A 12,619-nucleotide genomic window follows, 5' to 3' on the forward strand; every position below is an offset into this window, starting at 1 on the left:
AGAGCCAAACTTGCCCCAGCAAGCTCAGTTAACCAAAAGAAACAATAGCATACAAAACAGTAGATGAGGCTAGAAGTACCAAAAAGCCAAGTAACTGTCCTACAGCCCTGCTTTTCTCTGTATTACCATTAAGATCAACTGAACTGCTCCTGAAAAGGCACACACACATAACACATTCACCAACCTGCACTGTGACAGTGACCACCATTTGATAATCTTTTGGTGGATAATCTGCTCCATGTGGGACCCATGGGCTGCAGGGGGACAGCCTGCTCCACCAGGGGCCTCTCCACAGACTGCAGGGGAACTGCTGCTGCGTGCCTGAAGCACCTCTTGCCTTCCTTCTGCACTGACCTTGGAGGCGGCAAGGCTGCTTCTCTTGCATTTTCTCACTCCCAGCTGCTGTTGTGCAGCAGATTTGTTTGTTTTTCTTTCTTTGATCCACTCTCCCAGAGGTCCAACCAGCATCACTCATCTCCAGACAGCAGGAGGTCCCTTTCGGATCTGGCTGGAGCTAGCTGTGATCTGACATGGGGCAACCTCTGGGCTCTGATCACGGAGGCCACCCTTGCAGCCCAGCCTGCTACCAAAACCTTACTACATAAACCCAATACAACTGCCCACCTCTGAATAGTTTGAAACTGAGTTTACTCCATCATACATGTACATGATTACATTCCTGGTTTGGGTGTTCAGTATGGAAAGATATAGTAAACATCCACGTTGAGTTTACGTGATCTTGCTGCCTCTATCTGATGGTAGCAAAGGAGACAAAATTGTCTAAAATATGTCATTATGACAAAGATGCATCCCAGCAATAAGTCCTTTTTTTTTTTTTTTTTTTTTTTTCTGGTCATATAGCCTATTGCATGTTAAAATAGCAGCAGGAAAGAAAAGCAAGAGAAAAAAACAAAAACCACCTCTGTGCCTCTGTGTGACCCCCTACTCTGAGGCTGCTGTTCAGTTGCTTGGAATGCAACACTAGCTTAACAGCCAAAGTTTCAGTGAAGGGTAGCACTCAGCAACTACATTTTTTGAAACAACACTGTTGTTTTTTGTTTGTTTGTTTGTTTGTGTTGTGTTTTTTGTTTGTTTTCAGGCAGGAAACCAAATGTTTTTCTATAACATGAAATACAGCGGTCTTTTTCTTTTTTCTTTTTTTTATTACCATTTTCTTCTAATGGCTTTGCTCAGCCATATTTTTAGAATATCCCTGGTCTTTTTTAAAGTTATCTGTTTATTAAATGGAATGGGAATGTCTCAGAAGTATTGAAGTTCAAAAGACAGATTAGAAGAAGCACCAGGTTCTCAAACTGAGTTTTCAGTTCATTATAAACTCCATAGCCTTAAGATACTTTCAACAATTTCACTTAAAAGACATTTTGAGGAAATAAGAATTATTTTATTGTTAAAAACACCTAATTCCGTTTCTCCAACTAGGTGATAGCATGTCTCTTCATGTAGTTATTAAATTAATGCCACAAGGAACTGTTGGATATGCAGAAAATAACAACTTACTTTTGAAAAAAGCCATTTTTCCTGGAAAACCATCTAGTCCTGAAGGTATCAAAAGATGAAGAATCCACCATTTCCTATGGCAGATTGATCCCAATGGTCATCAACAATATATATCTGACAATGAAGATTCTTACAGAGTACAGATAGAAACTTTTTCCCCACAAGGACGTCATTGGAACAGGTTACCCAGGGTGCTTGTGCTCTCTGTTCTTAGAGATTTTCAAGACCTGACAAGATAAAAACCTCAGCAAGCTGGTCAGAGCTCAGAGGTGACCCTGCTTTGAGAAGAAATTTGAATTAGTGACCTCCTGAGGTCCCTTCTAGCCTGAATTATCATGCAATCTTCCAACACTATAATCCTAACATTAATTTGCCTGTCTCCAGATTCCAGGCACTAGTCTTAATTAGGCTCTTCTGAGCTGACAGGCTTAGCTCTGCTGAATTATCTCTGCTGGAACTCTCACTCGCTTTCCCCCAAGGAACTAGAAAACAAGGTGCAACAGAGCTTTTAGTTTCCCTTCTCTGAGGCTTGAGGATCTGGCAAATCCATACCCAAGGAGTTTTCTACTCCTGGCTCTGCAGCTGAGATCTCCACGCTCCTAAAATTCCTGTTGCTGAGCCTTCAGAAAAGCTCTAACTTGCATCAGTGAACAGCCCAGAGTCTAAGATGTTGTCCATTCTTTGTTCCCCACCAGGCACACTACCAGAAATCCTTTTGACTTTAAAAAAAAAAAAAAAAAAAAAAAAAAAAGACAATTTCCAGCTATCCCTATGCTCAACTGCAAGGAACTAATTTCAAAATTATTTGATTGTATTGTTTTGTCATTAAAGAAGATATCAAAGCTAAATAAGTCACAGAATTAAAAATAAAAGACTCTTCAGGACATGATAGGAAATCATGCCAACCCATGAAGTGCTTTCTTCTTATAGTAGAAATGGTAAGTTTAGAAATCAAAATGGCATAATTATTTCCATGGAATTATAATTATTCACGGGGAGTACAATTATATAAATTTCAGGTCCTTTTGTTAAGGATTACAACAGAATTCAAAACAAGAGTGTTTTTTTTTGTTTGTTTGTTTTTTTATTAGGAAGCTAGAAAATGATAATAGGAAAAGGGGAGAATATGAAGAAATGTTAGTATATTCTCTTTTTTATGGAGCAGAGATTCTTTACTGTTTTGGGGCAATTAGTCTAAGTAAGTTTAAATAAACGTTTAACAATATTTTTAAGAAGACAAGACGGCTGAAAAAGAAGGCTAGACAAAAAGTCTGTTCATTGTCATTATTCATGCTACCTGTGAAGTATATGACTTGTAGTGATCAAGCTCTTTAATCATTTGAACATGATTCACTTGAATGAAAAAACTCAGTCATTTGAACTTCGGGGTGTATAATAATTACTTTCATATTGGAGGGTTTGAGATTAATTTGAAGAGAGAAATTGTTTCCATTCACATTTTTTATGTAGTTTGCCTTTAGTCTTGAAATAAGATATCCAAGATATCTCCCAACATAGTCAGAAAGCTTCACTCAAGAACTGTGAGAAAAAATGTGATTTTACTGAAAATGCATACTATAGTTAATACTTTGAACTACTTCATTTATTGCTCAGTTAATTTCTGCAGTTTCTGCTGACAATTCAATAAAGCATTCCATGCAGTAATTGCAAGGCAGATTTTCAGTATTAAGTTTTACATTCCAGTCATGGAGAAACAAGTAGAAACTGTTCTACATTATCCAGGATGAGATCAAAAGTGCCATAGAAACAGGACACACATAGATTTGCCAGAAAGCATGTTTTTTATTGGATCAAAAAGTGATCAGGAAAACCCCTAAGTTATGTAAGCATGAATCAGAATTAGTTCACTTCCTAATTCCCACACCATTTCAGTGGTTTGACCCAAAAAAAAAAAAAAAGCTTGTCACCCATCGAAGACATTTTAGCCCCAAGATCATAGTTCTGATGTCACCCCTGTGCTTACCTGACCATAAATATCTTCTTTCAATAAGCAGTGAGTTTCTCCTAGGTCAGAATGACATTTCTTCTTCCTGTTCTTCACTTGTATGTTTACAACATGCAAAAGACAAGAAAAAGATCTGAGGGGAAATAGTTGGAATATGACTATTATCTAGGGGCAAGATTCTGACCTTAGTCTTTCACCGTCTGTTCAAATGCTTTCCAGGATACAGCAGACAAACCCGATTTCATATAGGAAATGCTAATCATTGTCAAACCAGACAGAAAATATAACAATTTTTGCTTTTGGTCAGTGAGATATCCCATGGATATCCCTGGAAAACTTTGTGCTTCGTAGCGCAATAATACTACACCATTGACACCACAATTCAATTAGGAAATGATATCAGAAGAAAGAGTAAGTACCTTGGGCATGCCATCTGACCACTATACCCTACACCATCTCCTCCCCACCAAATAAAATAAAATAAAATAAATATTAATAGCTTGCCCTTAATTGCTTAAAGATTAATATGGTAAAAAGATCAATATTGTAAACAAGAAAATAATCTTCACTGTGTAGAGAATCAGAACACTGTTTGGCCACGTTAATTTGTAAAGGGTTGGACTTTAGATAAGTTATAAAACAAACAAAAAAGACAGTGGTTAAACCAGGAACAAGAATGATGTGTTTCATTTCTCCTTCCGTTATATATTCCTAAATGTCAACTTTAGCATTTCCTCTTGTTCTAGAACTGAAAGCTACAGAATCTTGAATTCTTTTTGCTCCCTTTCTCCTGATGAGAGAAGTACCTTGCTTATCAAAATTTCAGAGTTTCTACAAAATCCTACTTTTTCAGTCTATTCCATCAGTATTGTTAAGACATGAGAGATGGTTTTGGCAGCAATCTTAAAAAAAAAAAAAAAAAGAAAAAAACAAAAACAAAAAAAAAACACATAGCTTTATACATGGGGAAATCAAAGCTGTGCAGTGCAAAAGTGTAAAAGATTTTGAACTTGGAACTCAGCATAGAGTTTATATATATATATATATATTTATATATTTATATATAAATAAATTTATATATATATAAAAATAAATAAATAAATAAAAGTAAAAAGATAGTCCAAAACAGGTTTAAGAACTGATATTCAAGGAAATGTGGTCCAAAAAGGAGAGACAGGTTAGCACAAGTAATGAGAAGTTAAATCTATGAGGGAATTAAGATGGTGGAGGTCATTATTTCCGAAGTTCAGACAAACGATTCGGTGAGTTAGCACCCCTGGTGAACAAATTTCTTTGGTAGGTGGTTCTGCTCTTCCCTGTGTCTCTGGTATTGTGATGATCAGTGCAAAGGCCGCATGGCTACTCAGCTATTGAGACGTGCTCAGTCTTCCCCTCCTCCAAACTGGGAGCAAGGCAGAGGACAAGGCAGGGCCAAGATGGTCTATTTTCATAGACTCAGGATTGCCAGAGGAAAAACAGCAGAGTAATGTCTGTCAGTGATCTTACGCAGCCCTTTCTTCACAAAAAATATTGTGTAATTATGACAGCAAAAATGAAGGCTACAGCAAGTCAAACCATTCTACATGATCACATACTTCTCATCTTGTTACAACCAGTACAGAAACACCTTTTTTGCTTGACTGCAAGAATTAAGTTCTATCTCCTTGAATTTACACCATATGAACTCCCTGAAACCAATGTGGTTTCTGAGTCATCTTACGTTCTAATTGCTCTCAATCAAGAGGTAGTAGACAAGCAGAGCTAGACTGACTCATTACTCAAATTTGAGGAATGTCTGAATTAGAGCAACCAATAAAATGCTTAACTCTAATGACTGTTATTTACTCTCCTCACTCTCACCAATCATGGGAGCAGGAATAAAATCTGAATACTAGTTCTCAGCTTATATGAATCATGCATTCTTACAATGTTCAGACTTTTTTTTTTCTCTACCTGTCTCTTTGGCATGCTAGTGTAAAAACAGCTGTTTGGAAAGGAAGGGGAGGAAAGGGAGTAGAAAAGCCTTACTTTTCAAACCCGAAGATTTCATTTTCCCTACCCACAAGTTGGACTCTGAAACCTTTATTCACCCTGAATGGTCTTAAGTAGTCATAGCTATTTCAGTGAGTCTTCAAGAAGAAATCCCTGTGTCTGCTTAGGTTTCTGAAACTGGCCCAGCATGGAAAATTCTTGTGTGGAAACTAAGTCAGTAGGCTGGATCTCATCATGTATCAATAAGCCTGGCAATTCATTTATGATTTTACAGATGTTTCCCAGTTGTGTCATACATACCATTTAAACATTGATTTACAGCTTCAACTCAAAATTAAGTCTATGGATACAAATCAAGATCTTCACCTAAATGGTTTTTATTTTCAGTATGGATTTTGAAGATGCCAAACTGTTTGTCCAGAAAGCACAGATTTAGGAAAAACACATTATTTAAATACTACCATTATTTAAAATGGTGTGGTCTAAATTTAATATATATATATATATATATTTCAGATCCTTAATCATAACAAAGGGTCATATGCATTACCTAGGAATCACCCTTAGAACTATCAGACAGAAAAACTTTAGGTATCTTTAACAAGTTTATTTTAAGCCCATTCTTGGATTGCAAGAGCTGGAGATATTAAGTATAGATGATGGACTTTTACATATGTTTCAATAACAATTTCATTTTAGTCATTTAAACTATATCTATACTTGCAGTTAAGGTTGATCTTATGGCCACAAGCCTCCTATGTTTTAAACTTGTGCCCAAACACACATTTATTTCAACATTAGAATTTTCACTGAGTTCCAAAGAATTCAATACATTACTGCCACTTACACCTTATTCAGCATTTTCGCAGGATATCTTGAGTCTACTCATTAAGTATGTGGCCTTAGCAGAAAATTTCATCCAGAGGCAAACATACAGTTCTCCATTTTTGTCTTTCAGATTGGTCACTTTCATTTTTCCACCCAATTATTGGAAAGAAAATACATCACTCTCATTTTTCTTAATAAAGGATTTGTCAATATTTGGCTAAATTTGTATAAAGTCTCACTCCTTTTACTAAAGTATTTTTGGAATAATTTTCCATTTTCAGTTGTAAAACAACTTTATTCCTACTAGACGTAATCAGTTTCCCAAGACGATTACAACGTTTGTTCAGACAGGGAAATTTGGAGTGTACTGTTTGCATCTATACTTCCAAAAGTATAGTGTATATTGCACGTACACTACATTTTTAGTTCTTCATTTACTTCTTTCTCTGAACTTATCATGAGAAAATCAAAATTTTCTCATGATCTCACAGGTATGTGAGATAGATTGTAAGAAATAAAAGCTATTTAATCTTAGAATTTTGCACTTTTACCCTTTCCACAAGATTTATTTCTTATATGATAATAAAGTAACCCAACCTTCCAACCAAAAATAAAACCCAAAGACATAAGAGAACGAGATCGTTAGTTTTATAGGGGAAGTGCTTAGAGTCATTGTGGATAACTGCCAGATGCATGTAGAAGTCTGCAAAAAGGCAAGAAAAAAATGTAGGAGGCAGACACTATAATGTAAATAAGGAAAGAGCAGTGAGATGTGAGGCAGAAAACTGCACTGCTTTGTGATCCCCATCTCCCATTTCAGAAAAATACTGACATTGTTCAACAAGGTTTTCTACCTACAGACAAGGACATAAGCTTTTGTCAGTGTCAGATAGGTTTGCAATTTCTTCCTATTCAATAAAATAAAGTACATAATACAATGGCAATGTTAGGTAATAACCCAGATCGGTGAGGAATTCTGGTGTCTCACATCACAAAAACAAAGTGTTAGAGTTTGAATATCACAACATCAATTATCACAGAATATCTACTGCTATTCTGAAGCAAAATTTGCAGTGGGGAAAAAAAAAAAAAAAAAAAGTGACTCAAGGTAAATAATTCTTTGGCAAAATATTCTGGCTAAATTTGCTTGGAGCACATCTATGTCAGCCAAGAGAAAGAAAACACTTCAACCACCAGGTCAAATGTTACCTTAGAACAAATACAGACATGCTTAGGGAAAATAAATAAATAAATAAATACTGAGAGAGAGAGAGAAAATAGTCTTTTGCGCAACAGGTAACTTCTTAAGATTTTACTGGGTGTGTAGGACCAAAAGAAGGTCAGCCAATTGACCAAACATGGTGCAACAGCAAAAAAAATTCCCACTATCATGCTAAAAGAAACCTAGTACTTATTGTTTTAATCAGTGAGGAAATTAAAATTATTGGATTATCAGAATTAAAAATAGAAAACCTTTTAAAGAAAAATTTACACATATTATAGGTATATTTCTAGATCCAAAAATGATAAAGTTTAATAACACCCCCAAACGGAAAGGGGCCAGATTGTTTTTTCATTGTTTGGAATTTTAAAACTGGAAAACAATCTTGCTGTGATAAGCCATGTCCATCAAGGAGGGGAAAAAAAATCCAGAGCACCTCCATGATGGGAAAAGAAGAAAGAAATCATAGATTGTATCAGAAAAACACAGGAGAAGTTACCTTCACTTTGTGTTGTGTAACTTCTGTTCTGCTTCTCTCTTCCTATCAACAATACAGTTTTCTGCTTTATATTCTTCATATATCACCTTTATTAATAAATTCTTTTTAAAGTAATCATTAATTACTGATTAGTCATGTTTGCATAAGATCTCTTCAATGAATCTCTTGCTTGCTAATTTCTCTTTCTTCGTAATTGCCATGATTTATACAAATTTTGATTACCTGCTTCTTGTACATTTGTTTCCTCATAATTAGAAATTTACCTTAATGCAAAACTTGTCTCAACCATAATGTGACAATATGCCCCATCCTACCTCAAGTAACCATGAGAGACAACAAATATGATTTCTTCAGTTGAAATGATTTATGGATGTGGATATCTTTCATCTGGAAGTTGTCATAACACTGCACATTAGGCTGGCAGTTCTGAGATATCAGTGTAACAATCTTTCAACTACGTCAAAACCAAACTGTAAACTGAACCTTAATTAAGAACTAGCTAAAAATTTCGATTTACTTTTGGAATTTTTGAAATTAAAAATTCAGCACTTGTTCAAATATTTACATTCTATTTAAAGCATATTTATAAAAAGTATAAAATTTAAAAGAAAAATCTTCGTTATGAGTTTACAGACAGTTTTGTTTCTGAAATTCAGCATGTTCATTTTAGAAGTATACTTTAATATTCCAGGGTTCTTCTAAACCATTCTAAAAAAAATAATTAAAAGTTTTAAAACTAAGTTTTATAAGTGCATAGGTTTAAAGGGCAAAGGAAAAGAAAATTCAGATTAATTTTTCTGCTATCAGAACATTTAATGATATTCAGATACTCTTTAACTCTGGAAGAAAAAATGTCTCTCCAAATGTTTTAAAGTGCTAGTGAGAGCAGAAACCCAAATGCAAAAACATTCTGAAGTCCTAAATAACACTCACAGAGAACAAAATAACTAACTTCTTGTTATTAGCTTGTTGGAATGCAAAGTCAGTAAGTCTTCTTCCAGGAGAAAATTGTCATTTATGGAGCAAAATTTGATGATTAAACCTATATATTAGACACCAGCCTAAGCTATCATTTCATTACAGTTCCCCTAAAAAAAATAAAAAAAAAAAAAATTAAAAAAAAAAAAAAAAAACAGGTTTGTCAGCATTCCAGTACAAGAGCTCCATAGAGAAAACAATCAAGGCACTGACTCATGTGGCACCTCCACACATGACAGTATTTAAACAGACAAGAAACAGACAAGTTCATGAACTTATGAGACCACAAGAAGAAAAAACAAACAAACAAACAATGTACTCTTCAAAAAAGACCTATTGAGAAGTGAACATAAATCAACCTACTGATTCTGTGTCTGACCACTCTTGTCTGACTTCATCTGTACTTCTATCTTCTTTACATCTGTCTGATTAGGTGTTCCACAAGGGCAATAGAAAAGGAAACACGTGAAGCTTAACTACATTAAAATATCATGTCATATTGAATTTAACACTGGAGCAGTGCAAGATATATTTAATATTACTTTATAACAGTTTTAAAATTGGACTGTTTCAAAGGATGAGTTAATGCAAAGTTATTATCTATCTTCAAGAGGAAGAAAGTGCACTTACTTTTCAAAAATTATTTCCTCAAGATAGATCTCTGAAGTGATTTAGGTGCATGCAGTCCTTTAGTAAGATTCTCTTCCAAGTCTGCTAAGGACTTTGAAAATCTTCCCCTAACATTTAGCAAACAGAATTTGAACAACCTTTCTTACTGCATTCTTCTTTAGGTCAGATTTTTTAACATCTGCAGTCACCTCCTTGCCTTACAAGGGCTTCAGAGTTAAGAGCAGCCAGACTCCACTCTCTGGCCACATGTGTAGTCAGTCAAGAAAATCTTCAGGTCTAAGAGTCCAAGAAACAAGTCCCTTCTCCGTATTGTCCTCCCACATAATAAATAAATAAATAAATAAATAAATAAATGAAAAATTTGTTGTCTGCTGTCTGTAGAGACCAAGTCACAATTACAAACTCTAGGTTGTTCTTCCTCAACCTTTCCCTGCCTCTTTGCTACTCTTGTCTTCTGAGAAAGTCTGTAGGAAGAACAAGATGTGAATGACATTTTAATTGCTGTCTCTCACTATAAAATTTCACAGGGGAAGCAGCAGAAATGATAGTGACTATGACAAACTAATAAGGGTGAGGATACAAGCTGCTGGCATTTCAGCTAGGGAATCTGTGAAAAATCTGTTTTATTCTGATACCATCGGCAATAAGAGATTACTTTTCCTTTAGCTCTGCTTAGAAATAGCCTAAGACTTCCTGCTGCCAAATCTTTAAGCTACAGCGTGAAAAAAATCACATAGCTAGTGAGCCAACTTCTCTCCTAAGGCAAACGGCACACATTAACCTCAATGAGGTTTTGCATGTGAGAATTAAAGTTGTGTTTTTACAGTGGAAAATTCCACTAACCTTGCATATTCAAAAGTGATTGTGCAGGCATAGCAATGGCATAACAGTGGGGGGAATGTTAAACAGATAAGGGGATGGAGAAGGTCCCACTGTTCCAAAATAAGGAGGATGGCTAAGGAAAACAAGACAAGCAGTTGCAGAATCAGCAAAATCAAAACATCACAGGCCCCTCCAGTCATGAGACAAGAAGAAAAAAAAAGGGGGGGGGGGGGGAGGGGAAAGGAGAAATTTAAGGTTGGTCAAATAAATGTGTACATATATGGTATGGTAGTAACAAGCATCGAGTAGGTTGTTAACCTGTAGTACTCAGCCAATGAGGAAACAAGGGAGGAATCACACGTCGGGTAATAGGAGATATAAGGTTATGATACACTTCTGGTGCACATTCCTGCTTGCAGGACTCCTGCCATTGCAATCACAGATAAAAATGCTGCTTCACTGAGATCCTCTCCTGAGCCTGTGTTATTGGCTGCAGATTGTTTCTCACGTGCACAGCTAGGCTAACGGAGAGGGAAATGCAGGTTCTCTTACCAAATTCTTAATAACTCTGTGGCACGGCTGATGCACACACTCTTGAAAGGCCTGTGGCCTCCAAGGGTTTTATAACTTTATCCTACAAGGTTCAAATCACCCCCATCCCCAAATCTGGTAAACATTCATTAAAATAAGAGTGAAGAGTGACAGCATGTCCTCCAGGATTTACTGGTCTTCTTGCTTCCAGCAACAGGTTTACCCTCCTTAAGGAAGGGTATGGCTTTTTGGCTTTTCACCCCCTTTAGAGGAGATGAAGAAAAGATTCTATTCATTTTGCTTTATTGTATCACATCTTTGATCATTTTATATTTTGTAATTAAACAAATGGATTGCAACAGACATAACATTTGATATCTTCTCAGGAGTTTGAAATGTTTTCCATGTATTGATTTTTATTAACAACTGTCCTCTAACCATCATCAGGAGATGGTTAGAGGACAGTTGTTAATAAAAATCCAGTCTTAACTACTCAGATAATAAGAAAGGCTCAGCAAGGCAATTTCTTGGAAATATTTAGGATCTACTTCACTTTATAACAATCTGTGAGAAGCAGTTCTGTGTGACAAATCTGTAAAAATTTCTTGCGATTGAATTTTCTTTTTCCCTACTTATATTTTTATTTATTATAATCACTATTGAAAATCTTTGTTAAAAAATACAAATCATTGCTTACAATTTTTACACTAAGTATTTATACACCCCTTGATTCATACTGGAGTTATTCTCAATAACTTTCTGATTAACTGTAAGAAAAGCTTTATAGTGGCGGTTCACAACACAACCGACCAGACACAACTGTTTCGAGTGATGAAGACACGACAGAACAAAAATCTTTGGAAACAAGCAAACAGTCAAACAACAACAAGAACAACAACAGAGCAAAGCAAGCCATAATTAAATAAATAAATAATGACCCTCCTTTCAAGGGGAAAGCTCTAGGAGGTAATGAAACTCCCCAAACAACACAAGTCTGCAATGGCTCTATCATATTCTACATTTTTTTGTCTGTGATTGATTTCTTGAAGTATAGCACAGTGAAAGTGTTGGTTGTGTCCAAAATCACTGGTGGTAATTCATTCTGACCCAGCCATAAATAACATCTGTATGCAGAAGAGTGAAGAAAACAGAGAAAAGTGGGGGGAGGCCCTGCTGCAGCTGTAGCTACAATGGTGCCAGCAAAGGGAGAAGGACTGGGTAGGGATGGTGAGGAGGTGCCCCACATTTGAGACTGCAGAGAGCCATGCAGTGCCAGCAGAGGTCTAGAAGGAAGCAGGGCTGGCTTCAGAACCCACCTCCCTGTGGACCTAGCACGGCCCCTGGCCCAGGTCCACCCGCTGGACACATCACCCTGCACCTCCCCAGCAAAAACCTCCTGGTGGCCATCCAGCCAACACACCCCGCAAGCTCTCTTGCCTCTGATAGGCAAGTAGGCACCTCAGAGGGACCAGTGGTCATGGCTGTGCATTTCAGATGTGACCCTGCTGTGTTATGGGTAAATGTGGTGGCAGAAGGCAGTGAAAGAAGCTGTGTCTCCCACAAGAGGACAAGGTTTGTAAAGGTCAGACAAAAAGAAATTGAAACGATGTTGGGGAATGCTGTGAGATGAAAA

At 36.4% G+C, this 12,619-nt stretch overlaps 1 long non-coding RNA gene across 1 annotated transcript in view; it reads right to left on the reverse strand.

Moving 5' to 3' along the window:
• LOC311420586 overlaps positions 1-9,877 on the reverse strand; it is a 51,696-nt gene extending 41,819 nt beyond the window's left edge. The window contains exons 1-3 of the long non-coding RNA XR_014684399.1: positions 9,634-9,877; positions 9,367-9,428; positions 3,503-3,579 (exon numbers count right to left, since the gene is read on the reverse strand). This is a non-coding gene — a long non-coding RNA (uncharacterized lncRNA). The remainder of the gene's footprint in view (positions 1-3,502; positions 3,580-9,366; positions 9,429-9,633) is intronic.
• Positions 9,878-12,619: the final 2,742 nt, after the last annotated feature.

The sequence above is a fragment of the Aythya ferina genome, assembly GCF_964211825.1.
Source record: "Aythya ferina genome assembly, chromosome: 1".
Taxonomy (NCBI): Eukaryota; Metazoa; Chordata; class Aves; order Anseriformes; family Anatidae; genus Aythya; species Aythya ferina.